Source organism: Fukomys damarensis, unplaced genomic scaffold (genome assembly GCF_012274545.1).
Source record: "Fukomys damarensis isolate Sample0158 unplaced genomic scaffold, DMR_v1.0_HiC HiC_scaffold_15, whole genome shotgun sequence".
Lineage (NCBI taxonomy): Eukaryota > Metazoa > Chordata > Mammalia > Rodentia > Bathyergidae > Fukomys > Fukomys damarensis.
The window spans coordinates 52,772,895-52,795,146 of NW_022900927.1; the positions used below are offsets into that span (position 1 = coordinate 52,772,895).

The window sequence follows — 22,252 nt, forward strand, 5'->3', positions numbered from 1 at the left end:
GGGGAAGAACAAAAAGGGAAAAGAAAAAAATGTGAGAGAATGAAAAGATGAAAATAAAGTGTTTGTAGATGGGGAGGGGAGGAGGGGGTGAAGGGAGGGCAGAGGTAAGGGGAAAAAAATGAGAATCAAGACTTGCCATGTAAAGGTACATGATCCCAACAATGAATGTAACTGTACTGTATCCCTAAATGTACCAATAAACTCAATTAAAAAAAAAAAAAAAGAATGAAAATGCTGCTGGATTCCTTGACATACACCAGCCCTAAAGAGGAGACCATAAAGGAGCCATAGGCAAAAGGGAAAAGGATCCACGATGTCCCCTATTAGACAATCATTTCAGAGGTGACTTTGAAATAATCCACACAGGTCTAATTGTTGTGGTGTAAATAGTCTTTTTAATTTCTGATGAGAGGACAGTAGTCCGGAGCCATCAGCAGAGCCCTGGGAAAGGGTGCCGCCACTGGCAGAAAAGGAGGAGTCTGTGAAAGACATTAATTCGAATTACGAAGGGATAACATTGGGCAGAATGAGAAAAACAAAACAGTTCAATATACTGAGAAAGAGAGACCTGGTAGAAAATGAGACAAGAAGGACTAGATAACTTTCTTGTGTATTTCTAAACTGTTGAGTTATTTGAATGAAAGGTGTCTGAGAATATATATCCTGTTATTTAAAGACACATATGTACTGTCAGTGGAAAACCTTGAAGGCTGCCATTGGAATCACCTACCTCCGATGTCTCTGGTTGCAACTTCTTTTCATATCTCTAAGAGCTTCTTTGGGCTTTTCTCTAAGCAATAACTTTTCACATTAAACTCTCGAGGGTAAATAGAAGATCTTCAGCGTGCTTGCTATTCAAAATCTTAGTTTACAGGAGCAGGAATCTGGCGGTTTTGAGTCTCCTCTTTAAGTCGGACCACCGAGGTCATAGTTGCCTGGCCACCTTCCATGAAGGCCTCTTTGTTACATCATAGCTTAGGCAGCCAGCACTGTCACAAACTTCCTTTGTTGAAATCATTGTAGTTGAGGGAGGTGTCCCTGCCAGTTACTAAATAACATTCTGGCTGAAGTTTCCATGGAATGTACTCAGAACTATTAGGTAGCATGCTCAAGCCATGGATGGCTTTCATAGACTGGACATTGTAAGTAAAAAAGCTTGCTGATTATATCTTTGGGATGAATTATCTCTCTAAATTGAGATGAAATTATCACATCATCTCCTATTCCCTAAAATCCTCATACCTTTTCAGGAACACTCTTTAGAATAAGACATCTAAATAAAGCTGCCTCAAATGCCCATGACTGTTCTTAATTATCCTAAATAATTGTCTTCAGGAAGTTGAGCTCTCACTGCCCCCTAGTGGAAGTGAAGTAGGCAGTTCTGCAGCTAACAAGGCAAAAATCCTGTCACTTAAGAGAGGGGCTAATACTATTCAGCCATAAAGAATGAGAAATGAGATTCATTCATAGGAAAATGGATACATATTGAGGATATACTCCTAAGTGAAATAAATAAATCACACATGTGTAAATACCGAATAGTTTCTCTGGTGTGAAAAACTATAATAGTACATAAGATCCTAATGAGATAACTGATATTGTGAAATAGGAAGAAAAGGGCTAAAGGTGTATGGAAAGTGGGAAGGGTAGGGGGGAGGTAAAAAGCGGAAAAAAGGAGAACATGAAAAAATAGAAATGAAGTGTTTATAGACAGGGAGGGGAGGAGAGGGTGAAGGGAGAGCAGGGACAAGGGGAAAAAATGAGAACCTAGACCTGTCATGTGAAGGTACAAGATCCCAATGATGAATGTAACTGTACTGTATACCTAAAATATACCAATAAACTAAATTTTAAATAAGGAGGGCTAAATTCTGACAAATGTGTTCTTAGAGGATTTCGTTATTGTATAAACATCTTAAAGTATACTTACACAAACCGAAATAGTGTAGCTCAGTCACTAGACATGGCTTGGTAAACAGGGTATGCAGGAGTCTGTTGTCAGTGTAATACACTACAGTTTTACAATAAAATATTCTTCTTTTTTTTAAGTAGAGGAAGTATACACTACAATAATGTTAAAAATTCAGTGTAGTAAGTTAACAAATAATATAATGTTCATCATCGATATCAGATGTTGTGTTACTATATTTTTGTAAGATTGGTAGCAAAGTAGGTTTACACAGTCATCACTACAAATATGTGGTTAGTACAATGACGTAAGATATTGCAACAGCTACGACATCACTAAACAATAAGAACTTTTCAAATGTAATACCATTATAAAATATACGACTGCAATTAGGGTTCGAATTTGAGTGGATAACTGGGTTGCACCTTATTGGTCACAAAATGCCACAGAAGGAAACAAAAAAAAGGAGAAAAGAGATCTTTGTATGGGTAAAATAGCTATAAGGCTAGAAAGTCCAAAGCATCCTGGAGAGAAAGGAAGAACAGAAATGAGAAAGCCCAAACGCCCAGAGCCCCATCCTAGAGAATGAATATGAGTGAGGACCAGAAGCTACCAAAAAGCAAAGGTTATCTGCTCCCCGGGAGCTGTGTGGGAGCCGTCCTTAGTAGAAGACTGCCTAAGTCTTAATATGAATGTGAACATCATAATCAGGTTTCAGACTTTTAACTACCTACAACTTCATGCCAAATTTAGGTTATTCTGCTTTTCCACTGAGATATTTTCACATAGAATCCACTGAGGTCTTGCTTTTTGTTTGTTTGTTTGCTGGTGTTTTGTTTTGACACAGGGCCTAACTATGTAGGCCAGGGTAGGCTTGAACTCACTATGAATCCCAGGCTGGCCTCAAATTTAGTAATCCTCTTGCCTCAGTCTGCTGAGCCTGGAGATTACAAGTTTGTGCCTTCAGGTCTAAAGTCAAAACCTCAAACATAACTAAATGCTCAAAAACTGGATTTATGAACCATTAGATCAACAAGAATTATCACAACACCAGGTATATAACAGAAAGAAATTTTTGTACCAGTATTTGAAGGATGAAATAAAAATACTATGGCATCTTAGCAAAACCAGTTAAAAAATGAACAGCATACTCAAATGAGTATTATTAGCAACCAGAGCAGCTGAAATTTGAAAGACATAGTTATATAGACCCAGTGAAAACATGAGGCACATGCTTGTCATTTTCAGCAGTCATATATAATGTTGAACAGCTTACAAGTGAATTAGTGAGCTGCTAAGATATGTATGTAAACATGTTTTTTTCCTTACAACTGCAGTTGAAATACAGGCTGACACCATCTCTATTCTTAGTACTGAGTTATATTTACCAATATTAATAAGGCCTGTCTCTCAGACACTGGGCTTTGAGGTATATTGATTCTAAACAGAATACACCATGTTGGTGAAAGATTGTAGGGGATATTTTATGAGTGATGGTTCAGCTGATCGGTTCCAAAATCTTGACAGACCATTATCCATTATCTATTGGAAGATTTCTAATCTGTGGTAGTCAATCAAACATTTGAGAGTAACATGTTAAAAGTTATTGTCAAAAAAAAGTAATAAACATTGTCTCCATAGGGCATTTGTGAAAAATGCCCAGAATAGTCACTAAAAAAATGGATCTCAATACCTTCTTTCAATGTTTGAATGTTTACTTTTTGTGAGTACTAGGAGAGACTCTGGGAGACTTATCCAATGAGCAATAATTCTAAAGAAGGATCCCACTGAATTTACAAATAAGCCACTGAAACAGAGATCAGCAGTCCTTAAGAGACTGTTAAACCATAGGAAAAACATGTTATACTATAGGCAAAACACAGAAACCCAGCATCCATGTCAAATTAGAATGTCACAGATACTTGAGGTCTATCCCAATGGGGCTTTTCTTGTGGTCTCACATCATTGGAAAAGCCTCATAGAGTAACACTGTGGTTTTGTTTGCTCACAGGTCTATTTCTTAGGCCTGTGATAAGGCACTACAGGACAGCAAGTATGAAAGGCCCAATTTTTCTAACTTTCGGTCTTTGCACATCCTAGAGATGTACACTACTGCGAATAGCTTAGGAAATGAATATGAATTCATGTGCATGTTTAGATGAAGTGTCCGCAAGGCATATCCATCTATCCTAAGTATCCTAAAGTTAAACTGCTGGAAGGAATTTGGATATAAGATAAGACCCCAGGAGTTTGGAAGTTCTCATGATCCGATCCATAATTCAGTGGAGATAAAAGAATTTTGGGCAGATAGGATGACTGGATTAAGCATCAGTTCTTTGGAAAAGGGCTATCTTGAAGACAAGGAATCACGCATGAAAATCCTTAAATAAAAATTTATTTAATTTAAAAAAAAAGAATGTCACGGGTAAACTGAAAATGGCTAAGTCAGGAAATACTCGATTTGTTGAAATATTTGCTTTTGTTAGTGTTTTTCATTTTTTATTTTTACCACTGTTGAAGATCTAGAGATATATTCTATGTTTGGAAACATATGATATGGAATTAATGTTAATCATTGACATAAATATCTGATAAATACCAATTATCTGTCTGATAAACTGTAGTCGCTTCATCACTTGGCCAGGTCAGGAGGCCCTGAAAAAGAGACAGAAATCCCTACCCCAGTGGTTCTTGGTGTTCGCATGCTCAGCTCCAGGAGGAGAGCTTGTCGATACAGAGACGACTGAGCCCTGCCTCCTTAGTTTCTGACTCAGTAGGAATGGGCTGCCCACATAATTAGTATTTTTAATTTTCTAGATAATGTTGATGGTGTTGGTCTGAGAAACTATATTTTTAAAACCACTGCCTTATTTATTATGCAGGATTTATTATTTTTGAATGCTTTTGTAACAAGTATGTGTGTTCACATACATCAGGCTGTATAAATAGACATTGCTGATCCCTGAGTCTTCCACTATCTGTAATCTTGCAGAAAAGAAAAGAAAATCTATTAATTTTAGCTCTAGTTTCTTTGCCTACACTGTTTTCATTTAAAGGGTACTCGAAGGGCCGGGGACTTAGCTCAGTGGTTCTGCTGCCTGCCTCGCAAGCACAAGGTCCTGAGTTTGATAAATAAAATAGAAATCAAAGGTACTCTATTCTTAGGCAAACATAATTCAGTAGTTTAAAGATTACGTAAATAAAATATATATAGACTGAACATTGTCATTCTCTCTTTATCATGTGCCATTCAAGGAAACATTACTTTGATATTGAGAATGACTAGGAGAAAGTGTAACGATTAGATTCTTTTCTCAAAACAAAAGTTGAAAACTGTCATGAGACATTAAAAACCTCTTATCTCTCATTTAATAATTTTCAAGGTTATAAAATCCAACTAAGATGTTTTTGGGAAGCCATAAAAACTACTGGAAACAGACCCAAAGAGCTTGTGTCACCTCAGTTAAGTAAAAATCCGAGGTTCCTGGTTAGCTTTTTTTTTTTCTTTAGTTTTCAAAGTATGTATTTAAATCATACTTATCAAGACAATAGTTCCAGGGAATTGTGCTAAATTTGTTTCTAAGAGGCCTTAATTCCCATTTTTCCTCGATCCAGATTCTAACTCAAACATTGCTATATTTACAATATATTTGACAAACTGTAAAACTGTCTCGCAGTGCCTTTCATGGGATTGATCGCTGGGAGTCAGACTTAAACCTAGCCTCTCATGGTAGCACATTTACCTCAGCCATAGTGATGGGTCTGAACTGAACCAAATCCTTCCTGAAACTCTTTGTTCCTTCCCGGCACTGAGAGGAAAGTTTATTTTTCTGTGCAACTTCACCTGGCTCTTTCATTGCTGCAAGGAGCTACAGTTTGTGAGTCAAGTAAAGAAGACACAAGCAAACTTGGCAGATGATTAGAGGAACAAGACCATGAAGAAGTCCAAAAAAGCATCATTCAAAGCCAAAAAATATAGACCCCACAACTTAGATTTGCAAGCCTACTTTTTGACACAATTTGAGGACAGCATTGCTTGCCTCTTTCAAGCTGCAGGTCATTTAATATAGACATTTCAGCAAGTCGTGAGGAGTGAATGAGTTGATTTCTATAAAGTTTGGCCATTGCACAACACGTGATATATGCAATATACATGCTGGATAGTTTAATAGTTTTGGTCACCTATTCTATCCAGTAAACTGAATATATAAGTGGAAATAGTTGGCACCCACCTTTTTCATAATGTTCATAATAAAAACCCACATTTTTTAAACTGAAATTTCAATGGACCAGTTACTGTGTATATGAATATTAGTTATACTGAACAAAAGTATATTGATAGAGTGACATCTTTCTATATATGCCTTCAGAACTAGGACTGTCATGAAAATCTTAGGTAATGAGTTCTAATTTCCAAGTAGTTTGTATTAATGCTATGGGTAGGGAAGTCATTAATGAATGAGGATTAACTATAATATTCAAACATACAGTATGACCTAAACAATAATTCCTTCTTTGTAAAATAAAAAAAGTGCTCTCAAATGAAATTTTTAGTTCTCCGAATTTCTCTAGAATATTATTTGTCTTAAAAAAACTCATACTTTAGCATTATAAAACTTTGTCACAAGACTAGATTAAGTAACATTAGTCCAGCATTTTTATATTGAAAATTAAGGCCCAAAGAACTTATGCCTTCTTCAAGGTTGCTTTAACTATGAAAGACAAAAATTGTCAGGAAAAAGCAAAGAGCATGAAGTAAAAGAATGGCATTCATTTAATTTTTTTAGGAGGACAGAGAGCAGAAATGGAAAGTAGAGCAACAGCAACCTGTGTGACAACACATTATATTACACTATAGATACACATTTGTAAAAGGAGGTAGAAAAGATGTGGTTCACATTCCAGGTGGAATAATTACCTTTCTTTTTCTTTAGCTTTTTTTTTTTTTTTTTTTTCTTTTTTTTTTTTTTTCCTTTTTTTTTTTTTTTCCTTTTTTTTTTTTTTTCCTTTTTTTTTTTTTTTCCTTTTTTTTTTTTTTTCCTTTTTTTTTTTTTTTCCTTTTTTTTTTTTTTTCCTTTTTTTTTTTTTTTCCTTTTTTTTTTTTTTTCCTTTTTTTTTTTTTTTCCTTTTTTTTTTTTTTTCCTTTTTTTTTTTTTTTCCTTTTTTTTTTTTTTTCCTTTTTTTTTTTTTTTCCTTTTTTTTTTTTTTTCCTTTTTTTTTTTTTAGCTTTTTTTTTTTTTTTTTGTACTGGGGATCAAACTCAGGACCTTGCACTTACGAGGCAGGTGGCAGGACCACTGAGCCAAATCCCTGGCCCTACCTTTATTTTTCTTAATAGAATATTTTGGGTTATGCAAATAACAATTCATTGAATATTGGACATCGAACTTCAACTATTTAGATAAAATGGCCTTGAATTTTTAACTTTTTAAAATTATTAATCATTTTCTAACAGGGCTCTTTAGTTTTTCTAGATGATTTTGGCATTCTAACCCAAGTAAACAGTGTCCAGCATTGAAAAGCAAATACATAAAAATAGGCACTCACAACTAATCCCACTCTTAGAGCTATTAATGAATCTAAATTGTAATCATTATTTGCTCTTCATAAATCAATAAGATAATTTCAAAATTCCACCTTCTGCAAATGCCTGATGGTCTTTCTTTGTATGTGACCCTTAAAATACCACATGTGAGTAACTGAGATCATAGTAATTTTGTGCCAGTGTAAGACAGCTCTTAACAGAGAAAAGATTACAGGAAATTCTCCTTAGACATTTTAAGACCAAAGCTCTTGCCTGCAAAAAATTGTTAAATTGGTAATTTTAGAGAACAGTTCTCTTGTGAATCTAAAAAAAGGTTTGTAAAAGGCATAAATGTATGTTGATGAAAAGACACAGGGAGAGGAGGCTAAAAGAATTTGTACCAGGATGTTATGGCTTCTCCATTCTAATCGTCTATCCTTCTTGTCCTTCAGCACAGGTTATTTCCACTCTTATTGTGGGTCCAGTTCATCCACCTCCTCCTGGAACTGCTTTTGCTCTAGGCTTTTGTGCCTAAAAGACTGTGTCTCCGTCTACCTTATCCTCACTTCTTCCTTCTGCTCAGCCTATGCTGAGTACTGCACTCAATTTTTTCTGGATTTAAATGAGATTTCTTTTCCTTGGTTCCTGTCCCAAGTTCTTGAGCATATATTTAAGATTCCCACTAGAACTTTTAAGATTTTTTTATCAAGTCAGTCAAGCTAGACCCATTTACCCTTTTAATGATTTCCCTATACTGTTAGGCTTGAACCCCTCTCTCTTGTTCCTTAAACTGGAAGTCTCAAGGTCCTTACCTTTGTGGCGTGCACTCCATGCATGACCTATGTTGTCTACATTTTGTTCATGTGTTCAAACCACCTGCTAGATGTGTTTTCAGTCTTATTTTCCTGTGTTTTATATAATCGTATCCTCTAGCTTAGTATTGATGGCAGATGTTTCATTTCCATGATACAGATATCAATACCATCTATAAAGATTGAAGGAATCTTGAAAATGAGAACTCTCAGGGGCTCCTTACCACACATGGAATTGTATCAAAAATTCTCCAGGACATTAATAAACCATGAAGGAAAAAAGTATCAGGCAGTTGCAATGGTCCATTGACACCACAGGGGTCTGTAATTGTTGAGTTACTCAACGCATCATATCTTCTCTAAGGAGTACTGTGGGAGCTTATGGATACACTAAGCACATGTATCTCCTTAAAATTCATTTATTAAAATTGGAACAGTCAATAAGAAAGTATTAGGAAGCAGGACTTGTAAGAGGTAATTATGTCATGAAGCTGAAATATTTACAATGAGATTCATGCCCTTATGAAAAGAGACAGAAGAGAGTTTGCTTCCATTCTTTGCTCTTTAGCACATCAGGACACAGCAAGATGACAGGTATGTGCAAATCAGGACGAGAGCCCTCATAGACACTAGATTCTTGGTCTTGGACTTCTAGGCCTTCATATCTATGAGAAGCTACTGTTTGATATTCAATCACCACGTCTATGCAAACATGTCCTAGCATCCTTAAGCGCACTTCTTGTGAGAGCTGGAGTGGTAAGAAGAAACCTGGTTTGAGATTGACATAGCTTGGGAAGAAGGATCAGGAAAGTGACAGCATTCAATGTACTGAACTAAAGTCACTGAGTCAGAAGTTTAGAAGAAAGTCGGGGGGGGTGAACTCAGAAAGCTTTGTTGTTTGTTGATCCTCCATGTTTTAGTACATTTTTACATTTTAGGTAAGAGAGTAGCTAAGTAGAGATACTAAGTTGAAACTGGTCTGTATTTGAAATTACATGATAACCATTACACAACACATTGCAATGGTGATTTCCGGTATAATGCACCACTATGGGGGTTAAGCAGTCTTAATGAAATTGGGTTCTAAAATGTATAAGATTAGTGCTATGAAGCATCTGAAGAGAAAGATGTAATAGTGTCAATAGTGATTGACTACAACGGAATTCATCTGATTGGTAACTATGCATATAGTTAATATACAACATAACTTTAAATATATGTAATATTTGCATTTTATTCTTATATATTCAAAATGGTACTTTTATGTACTGAAAATTGGTACAAAAATGTTAACCTATTAGAAACTGCTATTTGCCAGGAGAGAATCAATAGGACATTAATTTATCTTCATTAATCTATCCTCAAAATAGATTTTACAAATAAAGTTTTAGGACACGTGAGGCTTTTTCCCCTATCTATAATGGAGTAGAGAAAATAGGAAAAAAATGAAACAAAGCATGCAGAATGGGCTAGTAACGTGGCAAAACTGGAGCCCCTTATGTTCATAATGGAGAAGGCAAAAGAGTTCATGCAGACACAAAAGCAGCAGTTATCCCAGGGTTGACTAAAAATGCTTCTGTACTGAGCAAGGAAAGGGGGGGGAGTGGGAGGGGAAAGGTGAGTCTTTTAGGGATGGGGTGGGAAAACATTTGCATATTGGCAGGAACAAAAGATGAAGTAGAATCCCTACTGTCTGAAGTTGTAATCTTTCTCTAATGCAGAAATAAAGTTTTCAGAAATTTCTTCAGTGTTCTTCAATATTTGAATCAACTTGTTTTCTAGAAAGTTTGTTTCCCCAAGCCATCAAATTTATTTGATTTTTTTTCCCAGTTCCATAACAACAACAATGACAATGGAAGATATCTTGGAAAAATTCCTGCAATGTGCAATGTGCAAATTGTTTTCAGCAATTTAACTATTTTTACACGAATTTGAATTACAATTTTTTTGAAAGCATAAAACTATAGCATTGCAATAGAGCCTGGAGCATCATTCTGACTAATATGAGAAGAGGGTACAGGATGAAAATGTATCTCTGTTGTATCTTCATTAATCTAGCATGATTTTGTGCTCACTTCTCCAGCTCATACACTAACATAGCATCATTTTTAACAAACTAGGTATTCAACTGATGGACAGTTAGTCACCTGGCTTCAAGATCACACCCAATGGATAATCATTGCAATTTACTCTCTTAAACTGCATAAGGAGTCAAGCCCTATCCCTCCAAACTAAATACTACTATGATTAAATAAAAACATATCATTTAGTTGTTTAAATTCAAATACAGATGGTCTTCAATTTATCATGATTTGATTTAGGATTTCCTGAATCAATGACAGTGAGAAATTGATATACATTTAGTAGAGCTTGTACATTCATATTAAATTTTGATCTTTTCCTCAAATAGGCAATATGTAGTAAGATACTCTTAAAATTTTGGGCAGTGGCAGAGAGCAACAGTTCCTAGGTATCCAAGTGATCTCCAGAGTAAACAACTGTTACTCTTCACATATTACGTTCCTAAGCTATGATATTTAGCAAGTTATATATACTAAGAATATATTCAACTTCAGGTATTTCAAGTTCATGATAGGCTCATCAGAACATAAGCCCATTGCAAACCCAGGGGTTTGTGGATAGCATTCATAATCTGATTGTTCATATGTAATGGACAGAGTCTGAAAGACTATACGATCTCTTTCACAATAAATAGGTACTAATTAAAGCAGATCTTGGTTTGCAGTAAAGATTTACTGAAGTGAGTGAACAAGTCAATACCGTAGGTATAGCAAGTACAAAAATAGTAGTTGCACTATTGTAGATTTCAGATACTAGGGTAAAGTTCAACCAAATCTCTGTGATTTCAACATAGATATGGCTTTAAATTAATGAATGTTCCAATGCTTGTACTATAAGTTATTATACTTATGTTTGCAAAATTGTGTCCACCAACCTCAAAAGAGTCAGTCCTGATAGGCTCTTATGAACACAGAGATTCAACTGAGATTATTAATCCTTCATGATCCTCAGCTTGCTATTTGGGGAACATAAGACTGAATTTGGAGATGGAGATCAGAAAAGAATCTCAGAGAACTTCATTTTATTGGGAACTTGTAGGCTACTTAAAATTTTGTCAGGATTTGCGGGGAGAGGTAGGCAATAATAACATCAGAAAATATTCTTTAGGTTTGAATTGCTAACACGAGAAATGCTAAATATTACAGAGTGAACTTGGGGCCCAGAATGGAAATAATGAGAAAAGAGAAGACTTCAGTGTGATAAGTGTGATAAGACAGGAGGAGCTACTAGAGGTTTAAGCAGAGGTACGAAAGGCCACATCTGAAGGTTTAAAGGATCAGACTGGTGACCAAACGGAACTTTGGAAGGTCCTTGAAGGTAGGGAGCTGATTAAAGTCTTATATAAGTGATCAAAGTAAGTATTCAGAAGCACTTGAATTAAGACAAAACACAGGGAAAGACTCCTTGACATTTAAGAGTTATTTCCACCACTCTCAAATCTTATTTCCATCCTTCCCATTCATTTTTTTTGGGGGGTGTATTTTTTATTTATCTCCTTCCTGACTTCTGGATGAAATATTTGTTTCTCCCTGTTAAATTCTATGGCTAACAACACACAGCATCACCCAGAGTTCAATGAAACAGTGCATCTAAGCACACTTACAGTGACACACACATGATATTTACTCTACATCCCCATATCTATATTGGTAAATGTGTGAGGTTGAATCGCTGTGACAAAACACTGAGCTGCATCAACTTGAGAGAGGAGGAGTATTGTAGAGAACGGTTTCGGAGGCTTCAGTCCATGGTCCTTCGGCTCCATTGATTTGGGGCCTGTGTCACGGCAGAACGCCATGGCAGGCAAAGTTGCTCGCCTCATGCTGGCCATGCAGCAAAGAGAAAGAGAGGAAGGAGCTATGGTCCCAGAATGTCCTCCAGAGACACCCCCAGTAACCTGACTCCCTCCAACCCAGCCCCACTTTATCAAACCTTCCTTTAACACATGCTCCTTTGGAGAACATTAAAATCCAAACCACGGCGACAACACAGAGCTTGACTGCTCTCACTTTGCAGCATTTGATATTATTTGGGGCACAGATGTCTTCCCAGGAACCCCATTCCAGTCGCTCTCATGAAACCTTCCCAGTTTACTGACTACTTATTTTATATTTCTACTCAAGTGTCTATTGTCCCTTTAAACTCAGATTGTGTAAAATGGAAAGCAGTCAGTTGCTTTTCCAGAATTTCCTGACCAAGACTGACACGCGCATCCCTTTAATAACTCAGACTGGCATGCTTAGCTCTCTGTGTATGTAACCTGTGCACAGTTTCATGTCTGTCCTATTTCCATTTTCACCAGCCTCATCTTTCGTAGGCCTCAAAAATCTCTCAGAGACTATACCCAGAACTTTAACTTTTCTATGTATCTTTTGCTGTGTGCTGTTGCAAGACACAATTTCCTAAAAGTTGGGTGCTTCTCACATTATTCCCTTGCCCTAATACTGCCAATTACATTTAAGATACATTGCAGTGTCCGACCTATTTTTATAGTCACATTTCCTGCTGCTTGTCTTCACAAAGTCTACTCTGCAGCAAAACTGAACATTCTTTATGTATATCATGTTTTTGTGACTTTTGCATGGTCCTTCTATTTCTTCTTTTTTAGGGGGGGTACCTGGGATCAAACTCAGGTTCTTGTGTTTGCCAGGCAGGTGCAGCACTGCTGACCTACATCCCTGGCCCTTGCATTGTCTGTCCAAGGTCAGTTGGAACAGAGTCTCTCTGGGAGGTTGTGGTACTCTCCCAATTACCAAATATGGTCTCAATCACCTAAAATGCCACTGTGTTTTAATCCCTTCTATTAGTATCTTCCACATGAATTTTTCATGATGGTAAATTATTGTCTTAAATCTCAGTAACTCCCTGGACTATCAGCTTCTCGTGGACAGAGGCTGCATTGTCCTTCGCTGATACTAGGACCAAGTCATGCATGCAGAAAGTTCAGCGAACATCAGGTTTATGTACGTGGGTGAGGTATTCCCTCAAAGTATGTACTTTTCCAGCCTAAGTGTAGCTATGTATCTTTCTGCCTTCCCTCACCACCACCATCTTTATATTGGCTATCTGTAAAGATTCCTCGATCATTTACAAATGTAAGTATGTCAAATTTGGTAGACATGTATGTAGTATAAGCATATTCAATGCAAATAGTAACTTTCATTCCAGAATTTCATTGGCTGGAATGGTCAAATTTCAGTGCAGTGTAGCAATGGTAACTATGCTTTCAAATTTTGGAATAGATGTCTTTGCTATTCCTCATATTGATATAATTTAGAAGTTCAGGCACTGTCACGCTTTTGTTTGAAGTTATAGCTCTTCTTAGTTTTGCCTTTTTAATTGCTTTCTTCTTTACCAGCTGGTATTTTGAGCAATACGCAGTTGATTCTCATTATTCATGGTAAGCTATGGTCAATAAAGTTATTGAAAATACTGAATTATCAAGTGCTAAAACATTTAGGTTTCTGCAAAACTGTGGTCACAGGATGATGTCAATCAATCAATATATGACTTTCTGTTTTGTGTGTTTCACTTCAAAGACACCTTAATTTGTAGATTCATTGACCCTGGAGTCACATCCCTTGCCTGGTAACCCTTGTCTCAGGGCAGCTTATCTAACCTTATCTAGCTCTTTTCTTCTAGAAAACACATCCCTGCCTTCTTTTATTCAGAAATTGTTTATTCCATAGTATTTTAAAAACTATGTCCTGGAACCACTTACATATCAAAATAATCAACTAATGAAATAAAAATAATAAAATATAGCAGTAAATAAAAAGGCAAAGCATCACCTTACCTGGCCTCTCTTGAGAATGCCCAGGTTAGGGGATCAAAATTGTCATTGTTGTGTGCATGTCAGTGAATGATCACAAAAATTCTGGGAGTGCTGATTTAGGAGGTCATAAATAAATTTTAGCATGTAGAGAAATTCCCAGATATGGAACCCATAATGGTCTTCAGTGCTAAGAGCAATTAATCCCCAATCAGCCAAAGATTACATAATATTTTATTATAAAATATTGTTTATGAAGTTTCTCACCACTTTTCTATTTGTATTTTATATACTGGTATTAACAAAATATGTACTGTCCCAAAACATATCTACTGTTAAATGTTTCTATACTTTTAGTTGCATAGTTCCTTTGGCCTTGAACTCAGTAACATCCGTTTTGCTCATTGTTTTAATCTCACTTAACTCATTCAGCTTAATTCAGCATCATATTAGTTAAGAAGGCTGCCTGCAACCAAAGCGAGGAAACACTCTCTTCCTTCCTCTGTGTTAGCACTTGGAATTGAACACATTTTCTATCATCTCTATATTAATAAAGCACTTAGTTACCATTCATTAGCCTTAATTCCTAGCACAATGGGTGGCCCCAAATAGATGCTAAATACTAGGTTGAAATAAACTGAGGTAGGAAAGGGTTTAAAAAGAGACTTTTAAAAAATATGAGTATTCTACTCAAATATGTTAAAAATCAATTTTTTACAAAAAGAACTGAATTTAATAAATTTACATGAAAGTTTTTGATGAAGAACACTGCCCATATGTAACTGATCGAAGAAAGGAAAATTATTGTGTGCTCAAGTTCTGAGAGGGGAAATGCCTCAAACTCATCATATAGTACAAATTGAACGATTCAGCAGCAGAAAGTGATTATTTTAAAAAGCAATGTTAGTCTGGTATATATTAATAGCAGTTTGACTAGCTTATCATAAGCAATAATCTCTCATCCATATTTGGCAATAACAACCCTTTCCCGAAGTATTTATGAAAGTTGTAGAGAAATTGGAATTAATTCAAAGAAGATCAACAAAAATGAAAATAGGACTGCTAGAAAAGATGAAAAACACTCTGGGATTCCAAAGAGGTCAGAGAACATTAAGGGGAACCATGTGAATAAAACCTTGTCATCAAGCCCAGTACACTACTTGGCAAAAGGCTCAGTAAAACACACTTTGATTAATTAAAGTACTTAAATTAAGTCTCAAAGGACAGAGATCAGTGGTTCTATGTTAGTGCACAGGCCAAAACTGGCTGAAATATATCAAAATTGAAGAAAGAGATTATAATTTGCTTAATAGGGGATCTCTTGGTTCTAACAAGTGACAGAACAGCCAAGAAAACTTCCATGACATATCTTGGTGCACTCCTGTACATACGTCTATTAGAATCATTTGGAAAACAGATTTCTCTGAGCTGTTTAAGTGTGGCCTGCACAAAAGGAGCTGGGCTAGTGGCCCCTGTAATCTCTTAACCAGGATTATAATGCTCATTAGTGTGTTACATTCTTAGTATCCTCTAATCTAGAAGTTTGTGACTATAGTTTCATTTAATAAGTTTAACTTGTTTCTGTAATGACCATTTTCATAGTTTTGATTGTTGCTCTCATGCATATTTTATTAGGGACAAAGAAGAAAAGTGTTTCTATTTATTTTCACCTAGTGAATACATTTGAACCAAACTACAAGAAAGGACTCTTGAGTTATGAGTGCTTAAATATAAATAATAATTTTGTTATAGCAACCATTAAGAATTTAAATTGCTGGAATTCATATGCTTTATTACATTTAATTCCTCCAAACATTTTCTGGGAAAGTTCTACTATAATCTCTTTTAGAGATGGGAAAATTTGTTAATAAATTGTTTATGTGACAAGAAATAAAAGGAAGAATATAAATTAAGAATAAATTTTGGCACACAACTTTATAACCATTATTCTATTGTATTTATTCATTCAATTTTCAAAAGGCATTTACTGAAAAATCTACTGAACATGATGCTTTTTGCAGATACTGAAGTTTAGACGAGTTTTCCTAGATAATAAATATGAGTGGACATTTGCTTGCAGAAAGCTTATTGGGAGGTGTTCTGAAGAAATTTTGGGAGAGAAAATGAAAGAAATAGATTAGAGTTGCATTATAACACAGCTGCAAAAATGACCTCAGCCTGTCTCTGGGTCAATTCCTGAGTTCAACTGCTCTTCAGAATTGGCCCTAGTGATACTGCCTTTCGTCTCTCAACCACCAGACTGAATGGGAACTCTCCCAGGATAGGTACTTACCTTAGTGAGGCAGACCCCCTTTGGCCAAGAGCCACTGGGAAGAGGAGAGAAAGGAGAGGAAGACAGGAATTAAGATGTATTCTGGAAAGGGGCTCAACTCTGCTCCACAGTTGAAATACTTCAGTGCAAAAGCCGACAAAAATACCTACTCACATGACCGTTATCTCCCAGCAAGTCAATGGGAGAAACTATCAATCTGTTTTTCCTACAGTAGATGGTGATATAATTTAAGGAGAAAAATAAAGGAAGGAGAGGAAATTCCAAGAGTAAGGATTGGGTGTGGCACAATTTAGATAAGACTTTGTTTAGAAGGTGGATTTTGAGCAAATAGTCAAGAATTAAAAAGTGGCATCATATCAGATTAAAAGGTATCTGTAATACAAAAGAAACAATGAACAGAATGAAAAGTTAGACTATAGAATAGAAAAAATTTTCTTGCCATAAGATTATTAGATTCCCCCAAATAAAAGATCTAATCAATAAGGGAAAAGAAAAAAATGTGAGAGAATGAAAAGATGAAAATAAAGTGTTTGAAGATGGGGAGGGGAGGAGGGGGTGAAGGGAGGGCAGGGATACGGGGAAAAAATGAGAATCAAGACTTGTCATGTAGAGGTACAAGATCCCAACAATGAATGTAACTGTACTGTACCCCTAAAATGTACCAATAAACTCAATTAAAGCTGAAAAAAAATTGGAAAGTGAAATGGATAGAAACTTCAAAGAACAAGTACAAATGGCCAGTGAGTATGGTCAACATCCATAGCTACTGGAGAAATGCAGATTAAACAAGATTGAGATTCCATCTCAGCCCAGCAGAAGAGCCATCATAAAGGAATGAAATACTTAAAGATTCTGGCTAGGCTGTGGGAAAAAAGGAAGCCTCCTATGTTGCTGGTGGGAATGTAAACTAGTAAAACCACTATGGAAATCAGTATGGGGATTCTTAAAGAAACTGAAAGTAGAAATTCCACTTGAACCAGCTTCCTCTTCTAGATTTCTTCCTGAAAACTTTAAAAGACATCATATTACAGTGACATTTGCATGCTGATGTTTTTAGTAGCAAAACTCATAATAGCTAAATCTTGGAAGGAACTTATATGTCCATCAATAGAAGTGTGATTTAAAAATGTGGTATTTACACATAACAGAGTGTCAGCCATGAAGATAAACTTGAGTCCTGTGTAGAAAAATGGGTGCACCTTGTTAAGCGAAATAAACCAGACGCACAGGCTTAAATATTGCATGGATTCTCTCAAATAAGAAGCCCAAAGTATAAATAAACAGTAAAATAAAAGAGATAACAGGAAGAGGGAAATCTTTCTCGAAGTAAAAGGTGATGAAGAGATGGAAGAGGAAGGGGAGAGAAATGAGAGCAAGACAGGAATTAAGATGTATTCTGTATCTGTACCAATATTCACACGAGGAATGTAAACACTATGAACTACAAATATGTACTAATGAAGAAAATGATCTGAAAGGAAAAAGAGAACACGCTAGATTTCTTTCAATAAATAAATAAGAAAGACAATGTCAAGTGGGGATACTGTGCCTAGTTCAACTTGTCCCAATGATGCTGTGTCCTAAACACCGATATATTTCCCAGTAAACAAAACCTGAACTTTGCTCCATTACTAGGCCACTTACTAGGAATTCACTGTTTCCTTGATCTAGGTGTAAATCACATGACATTAGCTTTAATCAGCCAGGATTTTATGTGTCCCTGGCCCGTGACTAGTTCAGGATGTGCATGTTACCCACCTGAGCCAACAGGATGATACAAAGCTCTCCATAAAGACTCAGATGAAGACTCAAACTTTCCTTCTCTGGAAAGTAGACAGAAGCGTATGGGCCTAGAAACATTTGGCAGCCTCCTGCAACAAGGGGGACGTCAGATCTGATACTGAAGTCAGTACACAGAGAGTAAAGCTAGGGTGGGGAAAAACCAGATCCTGATGATATCAGTTGGGCCCTTGAGATGACTCTGGAATTTATCTCTGAATGGGTCAGTTATGTGAGCTCATAAATTCCCCTTTTACTTAGTCCAGTAAAACACAACAACGAACGAAAGCTCTGAAGAGCGAACACAAAAGAACATCTATGAGAAGTGAACTTTGGTAGAGAGAAGAATGCAAAAATTCTAGGAAGGAGCATGCCTAGAATATAGGAAGGACTGCAGGAGGGCTCAGTTGGCCATTCTGGTTACACCAGGGACTACAAAGTACAGGATGATAATGGATTTTTGAAAAGTCAAAGGTAATAAAAGATAAGAGCCCAGATCCTGGAGGGACTCTATAATATAGTAACACATTTAACATTTATTCTGAATGAATTAGAAATCTATCTGAAAATTTTGAAAAGAGCTGTGCATTCACAGCTATATTAAAAATGTTAAAGGATGTCTTGTATGCATTAAGAACGGACTGCAGAAAGACAACAGCAAAGATAGGGTAAGTTAAATTATTGCAGTAGTCCAGTCAAGAACTGGAGGTGGCTTATATCAGAGTGGTAACAGGAAGAATAGTTAGATTCTGGAAATACTCAGAAGGTGAAATCAACAGAACTTGCTAATCAAGGCTCTGTAATTTACTATTTGGCCTTAAGCAAATGACTCACTTTCCTAGAGTCTTAGTATCCTTTCCTTAAAATAGGGTTGATATCTCAGTTCTGCTGAACGGATTTGGAAGTTAGGAAAGGGTAGTTGATGTGTTCAGAATAGTAGTTAGAATACGATAGATACCCAGTAAACACTGTCTTCTTTCCCATCTTTTGCCTTCCACTCTTTTCAGTGTGTTTTCACTTTGGTCACTTCATGTGGTCTTAATAAACACATCCTGACATAACATAGCCATATTGACTGCAATTTTAAATGGGAAAGTATAATTCCATTAATTGGAATTATGTATTACAAAGTTGAATTTAAAATAAATAAAAAATACTCTGGACTTAACTGGTAATGCAGTACCCCTTCCAGTTTAGACTGAGGTTTCTTACTTGTTGAGTCTTGAATCCTCCCAGATATCTCGTAAGTCTCATAAGAAATAAAATTTACCCTGGTGGATTTTTAAAATTATGCTCTCCAATTTTTAAATTTTAAAGGTTTCTTTTAAAGAAACATATGCTGTCCCAGCTGTCTATGTCTAATAAAGCAGGCAGTAACATAAGGGAACAAAAAAGAATGGAATATAACATTTCAGAGGTTCCTCAAACACACTGAAGACTTTTGAATAAGATGAATGTAGTTAAATCTGGTTAATATGCAAATGCACAGTTCATGGCAGAATGAATGTGTCTATAATGCACAATGGTCTGAGACATTTAAAGGTGATTCTGCATACAACACATAAATAACGAAGCAAGAAAAATCACAGGCTGTTACACAAAAGCAAAATGTAAATTTTTCTAATGACATATTTAAAATTTTTATTTTTAAGATTTTTAAAACTAATATCCTATTTAACAAGATCTGTAATCTGGTCTTTGACGTAATCTTTAATAATTGTACAGAGTCATTGTATGTTTCCATGTATTTTACTTGTTCATGATCAGATCTAAAATTATAACACCAATTTAGTGCTACTGTTCCTACTAGCAAATTTTTATTAAAGATCATAATAACCAAAACCAGTGAAAAAAGAAAATATATTTATTTATAAGTAATTATGTGATTCCAATAACAGAAACAAATCTAATTTTCATATAATGGACTGTAAGAGCTAATATTATATTCACTGTATGATTTATTGTTCAAAGTCAGTTTTAGTTTTGAACATAAGTAATGCTATTTTATATTGCTTGTGAAATGGCAATATAAATAGGTCCCCCCAAAAAGAACATAGTGCTCAAGCTGCCTTCTGCTTCTGAAAAATTTCTTCTCTATTGGAGGAAGTCTGAATGAAGAACTAATAAAAAGATAATTTATACAAAAGTCTCAAGTGGACTCATTTCCAGAAAATTTATCAAGCTGATTCTTGTGCCGTATGCCAATCTTCCCAAATCAAAATGTGTAGGCTGGAACACAGAAATGTTATTTAAGATCTCTGGATGATATTTTTACATACAAAGCTTGAGAACCACGAATTGTAATTTAAGAAAATATATGAGCAGGTTATTGAGCGTTGTCAGTACCTTTGAATATGTAAATTGTGTAAATTAACTTTCCATTGCTGAGATTCAACACCAAGCATTGACAAGTTTTAAAAGAGAAGAGATTTAATTTGACTCATCGTTTCAGGGGATTCTGTTGATGAGTAGCTGGTTCCAAGGAAAACATCATGGCTGAGGGTGTGATAGATCAAAGATGCTTAGTTCATGGCAGCTGGAAAACAGAGCAGCGGGACGGTGCCAGAGAGAAAGGATCCAGGGATTATTCATGGTACTCAAAGTCACATTTCCATGATCTACCCAGACACACCCAGAAATATGATTTACTAATCCCTTAAGTGTTTCCTAAGTCAATCAAATTGAGACAATGAAGCTTAATCATCACATTAGATATAATTATATTCGTATAGTTAAGTCTTTGTGAAGATTAAATTAGATGAATCCGTAATGAACCATATGGAATAAACAATGTTTGGTATTATTTTCTAACATGACTTTGGACCTAGAATTCCTAGTTTTCTGGTCTATTTTCAAGGGAAGATGAAGGATAAAAAAGATATTTCTAAGAAAGTAGTGCCAATACTAGATCATTAAATTTAGACACATTCCTGATTACAGTGAAGCCAGAAACGATTTGGCAAAATGAAAGAAAAATGAGGGCTGGAGGGTCTGAGAATTTCAAGGAAGTCAAAGAAAATTGTATAAGGAGTCTGCAAGGACGGTTGGCAGGGTGGAGAGTGGAGAAGATAGCCAGGTCTCCTTAAATTTCCAGGATGGTGTGTGTGTGTGTGTGTGTGTGTGTGTGTGTGTGTGTGCGCGTGTGTGTGTGTGCGCGTGTGTGCATGAGCGTGCACATGTGTATTAAGTTGTTTCAAGTATAACAACAGCAAACAGTACATGAAATCAACTGCACAAGTTTTGAAACATAATACTACACAATTTTGATGTGTATGGCAATTGAAACACTCAAAAGAAAAAAAATCCTACCCCTACATCCACGTTATTTTTCTCCATTAAAACGTTCCATAAATCTTTATAAGAGTAACATGTTGGAGAGCAGAATAAGAGAAGAATATTACCAAAAAAAAAAAAAAAGAGGGAGCTAAATGTAACATTTTCTTGGTCTAGTGGCTCCTGGTCACCGGAAGGCCCAGGACATGACCAACAAATGAACTGATGAACATGGGGTTGATCAGCAATGATGTTGAAGTCAGGGACCTGTCATGCAGAGATTCTGTTTGCTTTCAACATAGCTAGGAAGAGACTGAAGGAGACTGAAGGAGAGTGTTGGAGAGTGAAGATGGACATTTTACTTGAAAGGCAACAAACCTATCCATGGTCATTGAACAGTGTACAGGAGGGCGGGTAGATGAAAAGAAGTAGTGTGGGGGCCCCAAGCATCGTAAGTGCCCATTTACAAGCATGGAAACTGTAATACTTTATAAGTGAGGCAGCTAAGAATTGCGCCTTCCATCTCTGTATCCCAGTTCTTGTGAGCATGAGAAATAAGCAAGTCCTGCTCAGGCAGTTTCGAAGGAAGCCAAGGACCTCTGAAGAGCATTGCATTTCACCAAGACAAAGATCTGATCTGAGGAAAGCTTGAGGATGTCAGGAAAGCCCCTTGGAGGGGCTGTTCCTTTACTCAGTTAAGGCCTCTCTCCTAAAAGGCCTGGGGCTTAATGCTCTCTGAACATGATCTGCAAAATCTTAATTTTGAAATAGTTTTCACTTCATTTAATTCATCTACCTCTCAGTAGCC

At 36.1% G+C, this 22,252-nt stretch overlaps 1 long non-coding RNA gene and 1 other non-coding gene across 3 annotated transcripts in view; both read left to right on the forward strand.

Moving 5' to 3' along the window:
- The first annotated feature begins 1,033 nt into the window (after window positions 1-1,033).
- The window catches only part of LOC104868554, a 33,276-nt gene continuing 12,057 nt past the window's right edge, over window positions 1,034-22,252 (forward strand). For both annotated transcript variants that reach the window (XR_782040.1, XR_782039.1), the window contains exons 1-2: window positions 1,034-1,142; window positions 11,473-11,644. This is a non-coding gene — a long non-coding RNA (uncharacterized LOC104868554). The remainder of the gene's footprint in view (window positions 1,143-11,472; window positions 11,645-22,252) is intronic.
- LOC117286198 lies at window positions 3,831-3,961 on the forward strand. Its single transcript, XR_004517344.1, has one exon. It is a non-coding gene; the product is annotated as a small nucleolar RNA SNORA18 (small nucleolar RNA).